The sequence below is a fragment of the Panthera tigris genome, chromosome F3 (assembly GCF_018350195.1).
Source record: "Panthera tigris isolate Pti1 chromosome F3, P.tigris_Pti1_mat1.1, whole genome shotgun sequence".
In the NCBI taxonomy this organism is placed as follows: Eukaryota; Metazoa; Chordata; class Mammalia; order Carnivora; family Felidae; genus Panthera; species Panthera tigris.
In genome coordinates this window covers 58,119,476-58,135,472 of record NC_056678.1, presented here as the reverse complement: position 1 = coordinate 58,135,472, position 15,997 = coordinate 58,119,476, and positions in this window count along the sequence as shown.

Sequence of the window (15,997 nt, the reverse complement as noted above, 5' to 3'; positions counted from 1 at the left end):
CCAGATGAGTTCTTCTTGCACATTTTCAGGAAGAAAATAAAATAATAACAATAATGAAACACGAAATCTTTTGTTTTCGATTGCCCTAATAAGCATCTCCTAACAGAACTTCTGCGCTTCTATGGTATTTCCCCCCCCCCCCCCCCAGAAAACTTTTAATATAGTTGCAGTAAAGCTTCTGTGACATTTTTTATTTCACTTCAGCACCAAGAGGTCTTACCAAACAAACCCAGAGGCAACAGAAATTGCCATGCCTATGTCAAGGCTCAGGATGTGGGCTAATTAAATATATTTCTAGTGTTTCTAGACTTTTGTTGCAGCTGCTGTCATTTTAAGCTTTTGACTTTCTCCTGGAAAGTAATTAATCACTGATCAATCACTTCCGACCGGTCAGCACTGGAACACCGCCTCCCGCCCATTCCCTACCCGCGCCCCCATCCCCTCTCGGTCTTTCTCTCTCCCTCTCGGGGTCTCCCTCTCTCCTTTTATTAAAGGACATGCCTGGCTCCATGCAGCAAGGACAGAGGTGTTATTTCCAGAGATGGAATGGAGCGGTGGGATCTGCTGAGGACACGGGCACCTGGGGTAAGAGATCTAGGAAGCCCACTTCTGTTTCTAGCCGGAGGCAAAGGAGTGACAGGCATAAGCCGCTTGGGGCGTTGGACCCTCCTTGAAATGCTCCAGTGGCGATGTTTCAGGCCGAGGCCGGGGATTCTGGCGAGACTCCGCTGCAAGGGCGCGGCCTCGCTGTGACTTCACGGCTCCCAGGGCCGGTCACCAGCGCAAGCGTGTTTAGGGACGGCCATACACCCTTTTTTCTTGTGTGTTCTAATGTCACTTCTAATTCCAATTTGACCGCAAACATTCAAACAGCGGCCTAAATTCAAACTCAAGTTTCTACAGGCCTCACCCCTGCCTCCCGCCCCCAAACAAGACGCGTCCCTCAGGGGGCGGGTGGGTGCGGTGTGCGGACTAAGCTGAACGCGCGCCCCTGGGGTGTCCTGAGGCATCCACGACCCGCGTCTGCAGCATTCGAAGGCCCCGAGCGCGGGGCAGGCGGGACGGGCGAACGCAAGGCCCGGAGGGGGGTTTTCCTGCAGACTGCTAGCCAGCCGCGCGTTCCTCTGTGTCCCCGAAAGCCCCCTCCCCCCTGGCTTGGCTGTAAATTGCAACTTCGCTAGCGCTCTCCTCTGCTCTTCCAGGCCCTCGGCCCCCTTGCAACCGCGTCAGCGCCACCCGGGCCTACTCTGAACTCTGGAGGGAAACGCAAAAAAAGGAAACCTTTGGAAAGACCCCCCTGCTTCCCCCCGCCCCCACCTCCCCCGCTCACACACCCCTTTCCCCGGATCAGGTCTCGCCGCTGCTGGCCCCTCGCTCCCTTCTGAGTCCGCTGACTCCCCTCCTCCTTACTGCCCACCCCTCAGAACCAAGAAAGCGGCAGGAAACCCCGGGCTCGCCGGAGTTCAGGTCATCTCCTGTTTTTTGATGGGCTCAAACTCGTACTAAATGAGCGGATGTGCCTGCGAGATTGGTCTCAAAATAGAAGCGGCCTTAGTATTTTAGGATACTGCAGAAATCCTTATTTCTTCCGGAGAAAAACTCTATAATGACTCCTAGCACTTCCCCTTTCAATATTTGTGCAACTTTATCTCCACCGACAAGTTGCTCGGGTGACGCAAATCCGCCCTTGTGTATTACAACTACCAAAATAAATGCGCGGAAATCAATTCCCTTCTAGCAATGAAAATATAAATATACAGCTGCGACTTTCCCCTTTAATCTTTGCTTTCCGAGCGGCTCCGAGCTGTGGCGAAATGAACTGGTCCAGAGCAATTGAGACGGGCGGGGAGGCCCTGGGGGCAGAGGCGAGGGCTCCCGGGGGCCTGGTAGCCACGAGGCTCCAGGCTCGAGCAGGAGTAAAGAGGGCCTCCCTTAAGCGAATTAATTTGAGCTTAAATGTGGCTGCGTTGCCTTCGGGGAAGCGCAACTGTAAAGACAATTTCGTCTGAGGCCGCAAAGCTGTGCTGGCAAATTACAATTGACAATAGAGTAACAGAAGTACTTGTTTATACTCAAAGGCCACAATAGCAGGGGTTTCTGATCAATTCTGATGGCTGTCTGTAATGCATTCCACTCTCCCCTTTTGCTGGGTACACCCAGCCAAAAACTATTTCACCATACTGGGAATGGACAATGCCAGATAAGATCCCTTTCATAATGTAACATTTTTGCTTATGGGGATGGCATCTAGGGTTGAAAGAAGGGGCAGAAAACAGAGGTTTCTGCATTGACTGAAGCAAGAGAGGGGTCCCCTTACCCTTTGGCTGTCCCTTGAGCCTCTATATTTAAAGCACCAGTGCAAATTCTTGTCCCAAACCTGAGGACACAAATACACACCAACTGAGCCTAAAAGCTCAAGGAGACTGAACGCTGACCTTTGTTTATTGTAGTGACATAACTCTACAAGGGCTTACGCTGTCCAGATCTGCTATCTGCTTTTGTTGTGGGTTTGTTTTGGGTTTTTTTTTTTTTTTCTGGTACACTCTAGGCAAAATAATGTGCTAGGTAATTGCTCTGTGGACTTGGGGACTCTCCCTGGCCCTTAAATTGTTTTAAAATATTTCAATCACAGTACCTCGTGGTTTCAAAGACAAAGAAGGAAATCACGAAACATTTCACAGTCAAAAAGAGAAGGAAGCCTAGCTTACCCAGCCGAGGATATGAGAGATTTCCAATAATGTAGGAATCTGCTTATATTCTGCTGTCATTCTGCCAGCTGAAGATTTATAGACTGTGGGGCTCAGCCCTCACATTTAGTGGTAGGTATGGGACTTCTGTTCCTTGTGGATGCTACATACTGGAGTTGAGGACTCTAGATACTACACACACACACACACACACACACACACACACCCCTTGGATTATTTTAAGCAGACCCCAACTCCCCTTTCCTGGAGACTTTAGTTAATCCAGAACTAAATAAAGTTCCCAAGTTTTTCTGAAGATAGTTAGACTTTGATATGGGGTAGGAAAGGCAAATAACAGTGTGACAGCACTACAAGGTCCATAGCCACTGGATTTCTTCCTTTGCCCTGTTCTCATTCCCCAGGTGCGGCTGACTCATAGGTGGCCATCTCTTTATGTGATCATGGCCCTACCCTTGACCTCCTGCCCACAGCTCTGGCTTCAGAGACTCAGATAACATTCTGGGTCTGATCCCATTTGCAGTTTCCTCTCACAGAGTTTTTCACCTATTTCCTTCCCTCCATTATTAGGATGTACCACTGCACACACGTGTACTACCCCCCCCCCATACACACATATGCACATGCTCGTGTGCTCACTGGGGATCTTAGAGACCGAGCAGAAGAGCAAGCAAGCGGTTTGGGGTTTCCTCCTGTTGCAAAGAGCTACTTGTCTGTCTTTCCAAGTCACCTTCTCCACACGCAGCCAAGAAAGACCTCAGACCTCATAAAACTTAATAGTAGAATCCATTTTAACAGGGCACATTGTAACAAAGACTCACATATAGTTGCAGTGAAATCATCTCCCCAGAAGAGTAAACTATGAGAGACCATCTTTAACACATAAGATTTAGTACTTCCTTCAACAGATTCTGTTTGGTAGCTGAGAGAGAGCTTGCACACTCTCAGCGGATTAGCCTTGTGGAAGCTGGGTGGGTTGCCTAAATTACCAGATCCTAATAGCCAAGGTTTGGTCTCTAGTGAGTGAGCTGAATGTTAAGGTAGGAGAAGGAGGTGTAGGTGAAAATCATACATTCAAAACAACTTCGGTGTTGAGAGGGGAAAAAGCAAATCACTCCCAAAGTTATATTTCCCTAACCAAACAGTCAAACAAACAAACAAAACCTTTCTTTCCTTTGAGATAAGTTTTCCAACATATAGCGTAGGTTCCAAAGACGGAGAGGGACTAAAAGGCAGGAATGGAAGGGGCCCTTGGAAGGGAGAGGGTCCTGGAGCCAATGAGAGCTCTGTAGGCAGAGCCAGAGGGTTGTCTCCATCTCTGTCCCAATCTGCCCACCTGCACCCCACCAGGATTGAGACAGCTTTGCATTTGGTGGCAGACTCCTGCCGGCCCTGTCTGGCCCCACCAGGCCCCAGCATCCCCTACACCCCTTGGTGAGCGGCGGAGTACCAAAACTCGGTTCTCTGCTGACACCTGCTGGGCCATCTCTACATCGTTGCCTGGCTGTGCCCGTCCTGTGCCAGCAACGTTATTGTGATGCAAGCTGACGCTTCCTTTTGCGAAAACACAGGTTTCTAAAATCCGCGAGCACCAGCAGCTGTTGCCCTCGATATTGCCAGCAATATGGAAAGATCTTGTATTACGTCTTTAAAGTGACCAGAGAGGGCGAGAAAGCGGTCACCCTTTCGGACTAATACCTTACATTTTACAGATCTCGAGCCCAGTTCACATAAATCATCTCACCTGTTCTTTAAAATAACCAATTGTAAGGATGCAGAGGAGGTATGATTATCCCTGTTTGGGTTTAGGATGTTGCTCCTCAGAGAGGTTAAGTGGCTTGCCCGAGGTTGCATAGTTAGGAAATGGTGTTTGTTGCCGGGAGTAGAGACTACATGTTCTGACTCATCAGCCAGAGCCATACCGCTCGGCCAATTTCTTGAGGGGAAACCATTCATTCAGAGGAAAAACTCTTGCCCACAATCAGAATGTGCACTGGCTTCAGGCAGAGGCCGGAGGGTAGAACTGTGTCTAACCCAGGAACCGAGGCTGTCCCAAGAACACTGTCAAGCAAGGGCAGATTGGCGACTGCGTTATGAATGTGTGACCAGATGTATCAGGCAGTCCCTGGGCTCACCATATGTTTCTCCCCTTCCTCTCCAAGTAGCTGAAATCCAAATCCTGAAGGATTCCTTCTTTGGAGAAGAGGCATCATACTATGAATTCGTGTCTCTGACCCTTCTCATTGTGCAAATACCTGAGGGTAAGGAGCTGTTTTGACAAGGAGAAGCCAGGAGGAGGTTCTGAGCTTAAGATACAAACAAGGACACAGGCCTTAGTGGGGCACCCAGGGCGCCATATTATAAAGAGCATTGGACACGGCCCCTTGCAGGGCCCTAAAGAGGGGATTGGAAGATGCTGTGTCCGTTTTTCTAGAGTCTGTCCTCTGTCTACAAGTGCTCTAAATGGGCACTCCCCACGCTGGAGCTCTGCTACTCATTTTCTCCCACCAGCACCAAATAGTTTTGTAGGATTTCCTTTTTTTTTTTTTTTCCAATATATGAAATTTATTGTCAAATTGGTTTCCATACAACACCCAGTGCTCATCCCAAAAGGTGCCCTCCTCAATACCCATCCTCCACCCTCCCCTCCCTCCCACCCCCCATCAACCCTCAGTTTGTTCTCAGTTTTCAAGAGTCTCTTATGCTTTGTCTCTCTCCCACTCTAACCTCTTTTTTTTTTTTTTCCTTCCCCTCCTCCATGGGTTTCTGTTAAGTTTCTCAGGATCCACATAAGAGTGAAACCATATGGTATCTGTCTTTCTCTGTATGGCTTATTTCACTTAGCATCACACTGTCCAGTTCCATCCACGTTGCTACAAAGGGCCATATTTCGTTCTTTCTCATTGCCATGTAGTATTCCATTGTGTATATAAACCACAATTTCTTTATCCATTCATCAGTTGATGGACATTTAGGCTCTTTCCATAATTTGGCTATTGTTGAGAGTGCTGCTATAAACATTGGGGTACAAGTGCCCCTATGCATCAGTACTCCTGTATCCCTTGGGTAAACTCCTAGCAGTGCTATTGCTGGGTCATAGGGTAGGTCTATTTTTAATTTTCTGAGGAACCTCCACACTGCTTTCCAGAGTGGCTGCAAGTTTTGTAGGATTTCAGTGCCTTGTTGAACTATACAGTAAGAATAATCTTTCACTCCTGAAGCTCATAGTTATATAAGAGTATAAGCATTATATGATTATTTCTTTTAGATACAGGTATTTCATGGCTGGAAGCTCTTTTATCTGAGTCATAGGTATGGCAAATGCTTATGGTACTCGTCTTTATGGGTCTTGAAAGAGAATCAGAGTCGTAAAGAAGCAGAAAGGCGAGCCTGGATTTACAGAAGACTTCAGCGGGACCGCGATTCTCCTGCTAACCAGTATTCACCTAGCTCAGCCTGGCCTCAGAAACTTTGGTCCCAGGACACACAGGGATGGCCCAAACTAAAGCACAGGTGATGGGGGTAGATGGAGATTAGGGGAAGAATTTAAAGATGCTTGGGAGGTAGAATGGACAGGCAGAAAAGACCAGCTTTAAACCGTTCCTGTTAAAGAACATATTGTATCCCAACACAAATATCACCGTGTTCAATCATAAATGTGTGGATGAAGAACCCGTCGCTAATTTAACACCCAGCTTTACGGTTTTTCTCTTGCCCAGATGCTTCCTGTATTGGGAGATGCCACCACCACATGCATGAGTCTTCAAAGTGAACAGTTGTGTTTGAGTTTGTACTTTTGAGCCCAGGGCTCATTGTTGTGTTTATTTGTAATTAAGACATGTAAATACGCCGTTAGGTTCGGAAGCATTTACAAAACACGGCACGTGTTTACAAAACAGAAATATTTACAAAAGCGCAGTTTGGTGAGTTGGGAAGGCCACTGGCCTGTTAAGGAAGGCAGAGTTTAGAGCCTAATAGTATTACAGTACCCTCCCTTTTTAGAAAATAAAAGCCCAGGAGGGTATGTTTAATCTTGCTTTTCCTTTCGTGGTGAGATTTAACAGCACTTTGCCAGTAAAATGAGAAAGCACCTCACTTTGAATGTGAGAACTCTAGGTGATGGAGAAGAACACCATCACGGAACCAACTGCCATTTTAGGACATTATGAGTTCTGGTTCCTTCCCTGCAATCCCCTTAGTGGACCTCACTGGATTGTTTGCTCGTTGTGGTTTTCAAAATCCCCAAAAGAAAGGAGTTTTACTCCAAGAATACCAACATTTCAGATGAGGACTTATACTATTAAATGAAGGCTTAATCTTGGCTGAGAAATCATGGAAGCAGGCAGCAAACACAAAAATGAACCTGTCACACGCAGGTGACTCTTCCTTTACACTCGGAGTAGGTGAATGGTTGACGATTACCCATGGAATTCCAGCCCAAACTCTCAGAAAAAGTTGGTTTGCTGTGACGAGCTTCTGTGACTGATTCCCTGACTTCTCCATGTATATCTAGCTACCTACTCAAAACCTCTGCTGTTGGTCTCATCTGTACCTCACACTTGCTGTCCCAGAATTAGCTCATCATTTACCTCTCCAAGCCGCTTCTCCTCCAGGGTTCTTGGTAAAGTCACCCTTGCCACCCCCCACTTTTTCTTTTTTTTTTATAATGTTTATTTTTTTTCTCTTTTTTTTAAATTTTTTTTTTTTAACATTTATTTATTTCTGAGACAGAGAGAGACAGAGCATGAACGGGGGAGGGGCAGAGAGAGAGGGAGACACAGAATCGGAAGCAGGCTCCAGGCTCTGAGCCATCAGCCCAGAGCCTGACGCGGGGCTCGAACTCACAGACTGCGAGATCATGACCTGAGCTGAAGTCGGATGCTCAACCGACTGAGCCACCCAGGCGCCCCATATAATGTTTATTTATTTTTGAGACAGAGAGAGACAGAGCATGAACGGGGGAGGGTTAGAGAGAGAGGGAGATACAGAATCGGAAGCAGGCTCCAGGCTCTGAGCTGTCAGCACAGAGCCCGACGCGGGCTCGAACTCACAGACCCTGAGATCATGACCTGAGCGGAAGTCGGCCGCGTAACGGACTGAGCCACCCAGGTGCCTCACTTTTTTTTTTTTTTTTTTTTTGGTTTAGTTAGTTGGTTAGTTTGTTTCAAAACCTGATCATCATCCTGGACTCTTTCTCTCATTCCGTACATCCAACCAGTCTTCCAAGTCTCGAGAACATTAAAACCCTTCCATTTTTCTCCCTCCCCTGGTCACCTCCTCAGTCCAGGCCACCATCGTCCCTCCTTCGAACTATCATGGCAGCGTCCTGACCCACCTCCCTACAGCCCCTCTTGCCTCCCTTCAGTCCGGTCCATAGTCTGCAAACGCAGTATTCTATTAACAACTCACTTCCAAGCATACCACTCCTCCTTCGGAAATCCTGCAGTGGTTTTCCACCTCCCTCAGCACACAGTCCCTAACCCTACGCATCACCTACAGCGTTCTGCGGATCTAGGGCCCCGTCCACTTGCCCAACCCCATCCAACTCCGCGGGCTTCACTCTCTGCGTGGGAGCTGAGCCAGCCCTCTCTAGATTCTGTGAGTGCACCGTGCCCTCTCTGCTGTGGGGCCCGTGCCGGCCCCGTCTCCGGACGCTGGAGCAGCCATCGGTCCCAGGCCCCTTCTGTCTGGCCACCTCTCACTTCCGGCTGTCAGTTTACAGGACATTTTCTAAAGAAGCCCCTCTTGATGCCAGCTAAGTAACGGCTGCCCCTTCCTTGCTCCCTCCCGGAGCTCCAAGCATCTCTTTGAATTGGTCCCCATCACATCTTTTGTCCACTACCTGTCCTCCGCCTATCCACAACCAGCTCTAAACTTTATGAGGACAGGGCCTGTGTTTGGGAAGCTAGTGAAGTGCCAGATATATATTAGGGGCTCAGGAAACACTTGTGGACTAGTTAAGGGTTGACATAATGGATTGGCTCACTGCTTTCACGTCTAGGTTCATTCGTTTTAGGATCTCCCATCCACTGATGTCGCATATTCTCTTGCCTGTCTTCCACTGGCCACGTGAAGAACTAAATCAATGGACAGAGAAATGGGGAGCAATGCTCCCTCCACTCCTTTTATTTGTAATTTGGCAATTTCCTTAGTTCCAACTGCTGAAGGGGGCTGTTTGTTTACTGGGAGAGCCTGCTTTCTCACACACGGGTCTTCCCCTTATTCGAGATGTCTGGCTTTATATAGTAGTATCGACAGAAAGCAGACAAATAGAAGGCACTAGATAAGGTCCCCTTTTCTCTATGCAGCCAGTATCATGAAAAATTGAGGGTTATGGGAAGTTGTATAAATAGTATAGGAATGTGTTTTACACATTCCTTGTTATCTTTTGATCTGCCTGGCACCTTTTCCTTTTGGGAACTGCCTCCAAGAGCTGCGGGTGGTGGATCACGGGACCCTGCACAGGACGAGTACGCCACAGGCACACATGCAACCAGATGCATGAGACCGCAGTGAAACCAATCAGACTCATTTTCCAAGGTTGGTGGAGAAGGTAAGAGAGAGAGGATCTCTCCCTCTCCCTGGAATTACTGGTTCGAAGGAAAACATATGCCTGGATGCCCATCAAGAACACGGAACCTGTCGAAGAGAGGAGCCAAGAAGAACTGAGAGAGAGAGAGAGAGAGAGACAGTCTGGATATCAACATCTGGTATTCGGTGTGCTGCTGAGGCTCCTGGCCGCCCCTGGCAAATTTCACTATTGTGCCATTTCTTTCCAGGGCTTTGTTCCTCCCTGTTGAAAATTATGGGCTCTAACTTAGTTTCTCCCTCATTGCTCATTGCCTTTCTTTGCATAGTATCCCGCAATGTGAATGTATGGTAGCATATCATTCTTATATTGATGGACACTTATCGGAGTTTTAGGGTTTTCCCCCCATGATCAGTGATATTTTTTTGCAATAAGCACCCTTGTGTGTTGGTCCTTATATACTGGTTTCTCTCTCCCTCTCCCTCTCCCTCTCCCTCTCCCTCTCCCTCTCCCTCTCCCTCTATAAATATATATATAGAGAGAAGCTGGGTGTGTGTATATTTCAATATACGTATATACATACATATACATTCAAGTAGATGTTTTCAGATTGTTTTCTAAAGAGGCTGTAACAAATCACCTTCCTGCTGCCAGTCATGACATGAACTTTATTCCCCACATCCCCGCCACCCGTAGATCGTATTGGTCCTTTTAGCTCCTGCCTACCTGATAGGCATCAATTGGTATCTCATTATCATTTCAACTTGCATTTCCCGGACTTCTGGCCAGAGTGCACAGTTGTCCCACCCTCTCCACGGTGGATGCTCGCCATCTTTGTTTGCCTCTCTACATGATAAACACACAGTAACTCTTCAAGTGGCCCCTGTTTTCAACACACCCTTGTCGGGAAGAATCCCAGCTCCGTGAACCCTCCTCACGAGCCCAAATCTCTCTCTCCAGCGTTGGGTGCACACACTTCCTTGCCTCCCACCTTCTATGAGGCCGTCTGTGATCAGAGCCCAGCGAGGGACACAAGACTCTGCCCAATCCACATGTGCAAACGAAAAGACATCCCTCTGTTTATATTCAGTGCCCGTGCACTACTCAAAGCGCATCACCCTGAATATTTAAAATCTTCAACCAATGAAGTATGGTTTGGAAAACAGTCCAAGGAAGGCATTTATCTAAACCGGCTCACTCTCCGGTCTTGCCCTCAATCATAACATTCAGGTCACCTTTTTCCTTTGCAGCTTGGGAGCAGGGTCTATTTTGATTGCCGGCAAAGCGCCCAACTTGAGAGCCATGACCCTCGGGACCTAAAAATGCCTCTCAGCCTTATATGTGGCCTCCTCTCTCTAGTGCCCAACCGCCCACCCCCACTCCCGGCTCCCACCCCCATCTTTCCACAGCAGCCACGCACGATGGAGAATTCCACGGGAAAGGGGGCATCTGAGGAGCCCCTGAGGCAGGAACCCCAGAAGGCTGAGTGGATTTTAAGTGGCTTCCCTGCAGGCGCCCAGAAGCAGGCGTCCGGGACAGCAGGAAGCCTCCACACCGACAGGCCTGGCCTGTTATCCCGATCAGCTGGGAGGTAAAAGGGTATCGGCGACCCTCGACCCTCGACCCTCGTCTTTCCTTTGCCCTTCTTTCCCCTCCCCTGTAACACATACAATTGAGTCATTAAAGTCATGGAGACTCTTCTGAAACTTTCCTTAGGTTTGCAAACCTATTGCCACCTCTGGGTTCAGAGACTCCTTGCTTTATGCCTAGATAGATAAAAACAGTGAGTACGAGGGCCTGACACTCTGCTAAGCTCTTACAGATATGATCTCAGTTGATTTCAAAAACAAACCTAGAGGGCGCCTGGGTGGCTCAGTCAGTTAAACGTCCGACTTCGGCTCAGGTCATGATCTCACGGTCCGTGAGTTCGAGCCCCGCGTTGGGCTCTGTGCTGACAGCTCAGAGCCTGGAGCCTGCTTCGAATTCTGTGTCTCCCTCTCTCTCTCTGCTCCTCCCCCGTTCAGGCTCTGTCTCTCTCTGTCTCAAAAATAAATAAACATTTAAAAAAAAAAAAACCTAGAAAGGAGCTTTCCATAGGATTTCCATTTACTGGGGAAAAATGGAGTTTTAAACAGTTAAGTAACCTGCCTAACGTCACAGTTAGTAATTGGTGCACCTTGGGTTTGAAACCGCTTTTTTGGTCACGAAGGGCCCTTGTTCATCCTTCTCCCAGCCATTCCTTGTTCTTGTTCTTTCTTGAGGTAAAGAGCCAGAATCTTCTCTCCCAGTCACCATAGCCTCTTGCACAGCAGTATCCTGATCAAGAGTCTTTTCCAGCCTTTTGTATCTGAAATCTTCCATCATCATTGACTAAGCCTGATTCCCCCCACCTAATCACGTCTGCTCTCTGCTCCACTCTCTCCTGCCCGAGTGGTGCACACACCGGGCTCTCTGAGTTCATTGCCCTTCATTCTCTCCCATTCATTGCATTTCAGCTCACTGGCCTTTCTGTCTCTGCAACATACGAAGCTCTGTGACTTTGTACCTGCTGTTCCTTCTACTTAGAATACCCTTCCCTGTGTTTTGTATGGCTATCTACTTTGGGTCGGTCAGAGTTCAACTCAAATGCTATCTTACAAAAGAGACCATCCTTGAAAACTACTCATTACTCCCCATGACACCACCCTATTTTACTTTCTTCAGTGCATTTCTAGGTACCAAGAACTCTGGCATTTATTTTTTCAGACGTGTTTATTGTCTGTCTATCCGCACCAGACTGTAAACTCTCTGAGGTCAAGTCTTTATCTGCAGACTCACTGCTGTTTCTCCCATAAACAGCACGAGGCACATAGTAAATGTTCAATAACGGTTTGTTGGTTGACTGCTAATCAGAATGCATCTCGGGAACTGTTCATTTTCCCATCCCTGCTGCCACAGGTCTATCCGGACAAATCTACACCTACCGTTTCTTTCACAGTTCAAACTGAGCTCACTTATGCTGTGAGGGTCACCTTGATTAGTTCCTCCTCATGATATGTGTTCAGTGTCCCTTTTCCAGAAATCTACAGAAGCTCATTTCTCACTACAGTCCTCACGTCTCCCCACTTTTCCGATGCCATTCCATGTGGAATGTCTCAGGCATTCTATTTTTGTGGGTGCTCTTTCTCCAATATTCCCAGAAGATGAGACATACCAGACAGTTTAAAAGAAAAATATAGGGGCGCTTGGGAGTCTCAGTCGGTTGAGCGCCCGACTTTGGCTCGGGTCATGATCTCGTGGTCTGTGAGTTCGAGCCCCACGTCAGGCTCTGTGCTGACAGCTCAGAGCCTGGACCCTGTTTTGGATTCTGTGTCTCCCTCTCTCTCTGCCCCTCCCCCGCTCATGCTCTCTCTCTCTCTCTCTCTCTCTCTCTCTCTCTGTCAAAAAAAAATAAACATTAAAAATATATACATATAGGGGTGCTTGGGTGGCTCAGTCAGTGAAGCGTCCGACTTTGGCTCAAGTCACGGTCTCGCAGTTTGTGAGTTCAAGCCCCGCATAAGACTCTGTACTGAGAGTACGGAGGCTGCTTGAGGCTCTCTTTCCCTCTCTCTGCCCCCTTCCACTTGCATTCTCTAAATAAATAAATAAATAAACCTTTAAAGAAAGAAAGAAAAATATAGATGTAGTCCTCAAAGTAGTTTGTCCACAGCTTTGAATCCAAATTCCAACAAATACTGTCAGCCTCAACCTTTTATTTGAAAAATGAACCTGACATGGTGTTAGTTGATCCTGACAGCCCTATCATGCACCTAGTTTCTGTTAAGTCTGTGATTCTCAGTCTTTGGTAGAGGCCGTTCAGGACACGCAAAAGGCCTTGGTGTCATTGGTCCTGCGTTGTAACCAGTGTCAATAGTAGGATCGAAGGGATCGCATTGAGTTAGCAAAACACTGGGGAGATAGGTCTGCTCCCCTAAGCTGCTTTGTTATTTTACCAATAAATATTCAATAGTTAAGTGAATCCTCAGTATTTCCTCGGAAAAATTTGCAAGGATAGAGCTGAGAATGAGGGGCAAGTGGGTAGATGCTTATACTGAGCTTAGCACAGGTTCAGTGTCAACAGAAGGGCCAGTTTACAGGACTTATCAGTGTACTTCTCAACTTCGTGCAATTACTTATTAGATCACAAATATTAACTGATGAAGTCAGACCTGGTTTTCTCAGATCTGGTTTTCTCCCTATATTTGCCCAGAACCTACTTGAGATTGGCCACAAATCTAGGGTGTATTAGTTTTCGGTGCCGAGGAACGAATCACCACAAATTTAGTGGCTTGACACAAAACATGTCTTATCAGGGTAAAGATGTTTCTCAAGGCCACTATTCAATTCTGTATGCGGCCTTGGGTTCAACTGACATTTTCACAGGGTTTGGTTGTTTTCAATTTCCTTTATCAAAATTGCCTTTTCTTGGCCCTCCCTCATTTCTTCCTGACGAGATCTTAATATTTTCCTTATTAGTAGCTGTGAACTTTTATATATGGAAGATGTGTTATGACTTTTGGTCTTATTTCCTTTTTCCCAGCTTGTGGCTTGCCTTGACTTTTTTTTTCCCCCCTTTGGCTTTGTCCCTAAACTTTCAGGAGAACTTGGGGCCTTGCTATCCAGGCCTGGATATCCAAGTACCACGGCTGCCTTACAGCCGTTGCTGTAGTCCCTACACCTGGGGGACAACCCCCTCCCTCCTTGTTAGACCTCTCCGGAGTCGGAGTCGCAGTCCCAGTCGGAGCTGACAGCTTCTGTGTGCAGAACAGTCGACTCAATCTACTTGCCCGTCTAGCTTTCCTGGCAGCGGGGACTGCTTATTTTCTGTTTCACCTGTCCTCAGTTCACCCTCTCAGGGCTAAACATACCACAATGTAAAAAAGAGAGAGAGGGGGCAGTGATACTTAAGATACACCCAGGCAAAAATCTGCAGCCAGTCCGATGATGAGCCGGGATCAGTGGTCACAACTCATTACAGTTTGCCTTGAAATATATGTTTAATATAACTGTGTAGTGAATTGGGTTGTAATGTTATTTTTAATTTGCTTATTGAATTATTTTCAAGAAATTCCTCTTCTTAATACTCTCAATATAAGCTCCAGAATGAGGACTGTTTGTTTCTCTGAGGCAGAAGTACCTCAGTGCTTTGTTCACTTGGACGTTGCCTAATAACAAGGAAAAAAACGTAGGTGTTTCTAGAACTCCTAGGTGAACAATGTAACTTCAATCGTGTGGACAGAGACTGTAAGAAGGAATATGTCTCAGAGAAGTTAGAAGATTCTCGAAGCAAACGCCAGACTTGACAACTGTGGGTAACCCCAGTGGAAGAAAGGAAGATACCAGAGAAGCCAACATGGTTGTATAGGGAGGTGGGGGCTCTTCAATAGCCTTCAGTTGTTTTTCTTTTTTAAATCACATCCAGTTACCAAGATCAAATCCAAAAGACTGGCAGGAGCCTCTGTGTATGGCTGCAGGATAGAGCCCAGGGAAACTTTCTAAAATGCGTGATTGGTAACAAATAAGACTTTTAAATTTTTTTTAACATTTATTTATTATTGAGAGACAGAGAGAGAGCATGAGCATGGGAGGGGCAGAGAGAGGGGAGACACAGAATCTGAAGGAGGTTCCAGGCTCTGAGCTATCAGCACAGAGCCCGACGCAGGGCTAAAACTCACAGACAGCGAGATCATGACCTGAGCCGAAGTCAGACACTTAACCGACTGAGCCACCCAGGCGCCCCAACAAAGAGGACTTTTAAATCTGTGTCTTCAAAGAAGGCTGGAAAAGCACCAGGCTTCAGTGAAAAATGTGTGATATCAGTAGACAACAGAGAAGTCAGAGTTAATCAACTTTTTATTCAAGTCTTCTAAGAAAGAATGGTTTTGAAATTGCAAATAATTTTTAAAAAGCTAATGTAGGTTTGAAGTTCACTCCAATACACTCCTTTATATCCACTTTAGTATGGAAGGTGCTAAAATAAAAAACAGTTACTTGAAATAAATTCAGTCTTTGAGCTCATATTCCCTATGTCCCAAAGTGTTAAAAAGCATTCAGATATAATCTTAGATTAATTATTATTTTGGGGAATCTGTTAGGAATGGAGAGGTGCCAAGCCCAGAGGCAAAAATTAGGCCAAACTGTAAAGTATTTTTCAACTTTAGACTATTAAGTATGATATTATTCTCTAGAAATCCTGGACTAGAATATTAAGCACATAATTTGCTTTGTTGAAAAGCAGATAGAATTCCTTTGAAACAAATGGATTTTTTTTTAAAGAACAAGTCATGTCAAACTAATGACATTTATTCTTCCAAAGTTGATAAATAATTAATTCAGTTCATTCACAAGTATTTATTGAGTCAGGCACCATGTGCCCGGAACTCTCTTAGATAACTAGAGAATTTTAGCAGGCAACCTAGCAGAACAGAACAGACAAGTCCTTGCTTTCTAGAAGCATACGTTATAGAGGGGAAGCTGGCAAAAAGTGAATAGATCTATCGTGTGTTAATGGTGATAAATGCTGTGCAGAAAGATAAGGCAGGAGAAAAGGATTCAAAAATAAGAGGAATAACACTGGAAAACCATATTTTGATATAAGTAAAACATTCAGCAGTAGCTGCATAACATACTTTAGGACAAGACAGTGAAATATGAATTACTGATGTGATACTAGTTGATTGACTTCTCCGAGCCTGACATCCAGTAGTGGATGCAGCCACAGGTTGGTTGAGGAACATGCCTC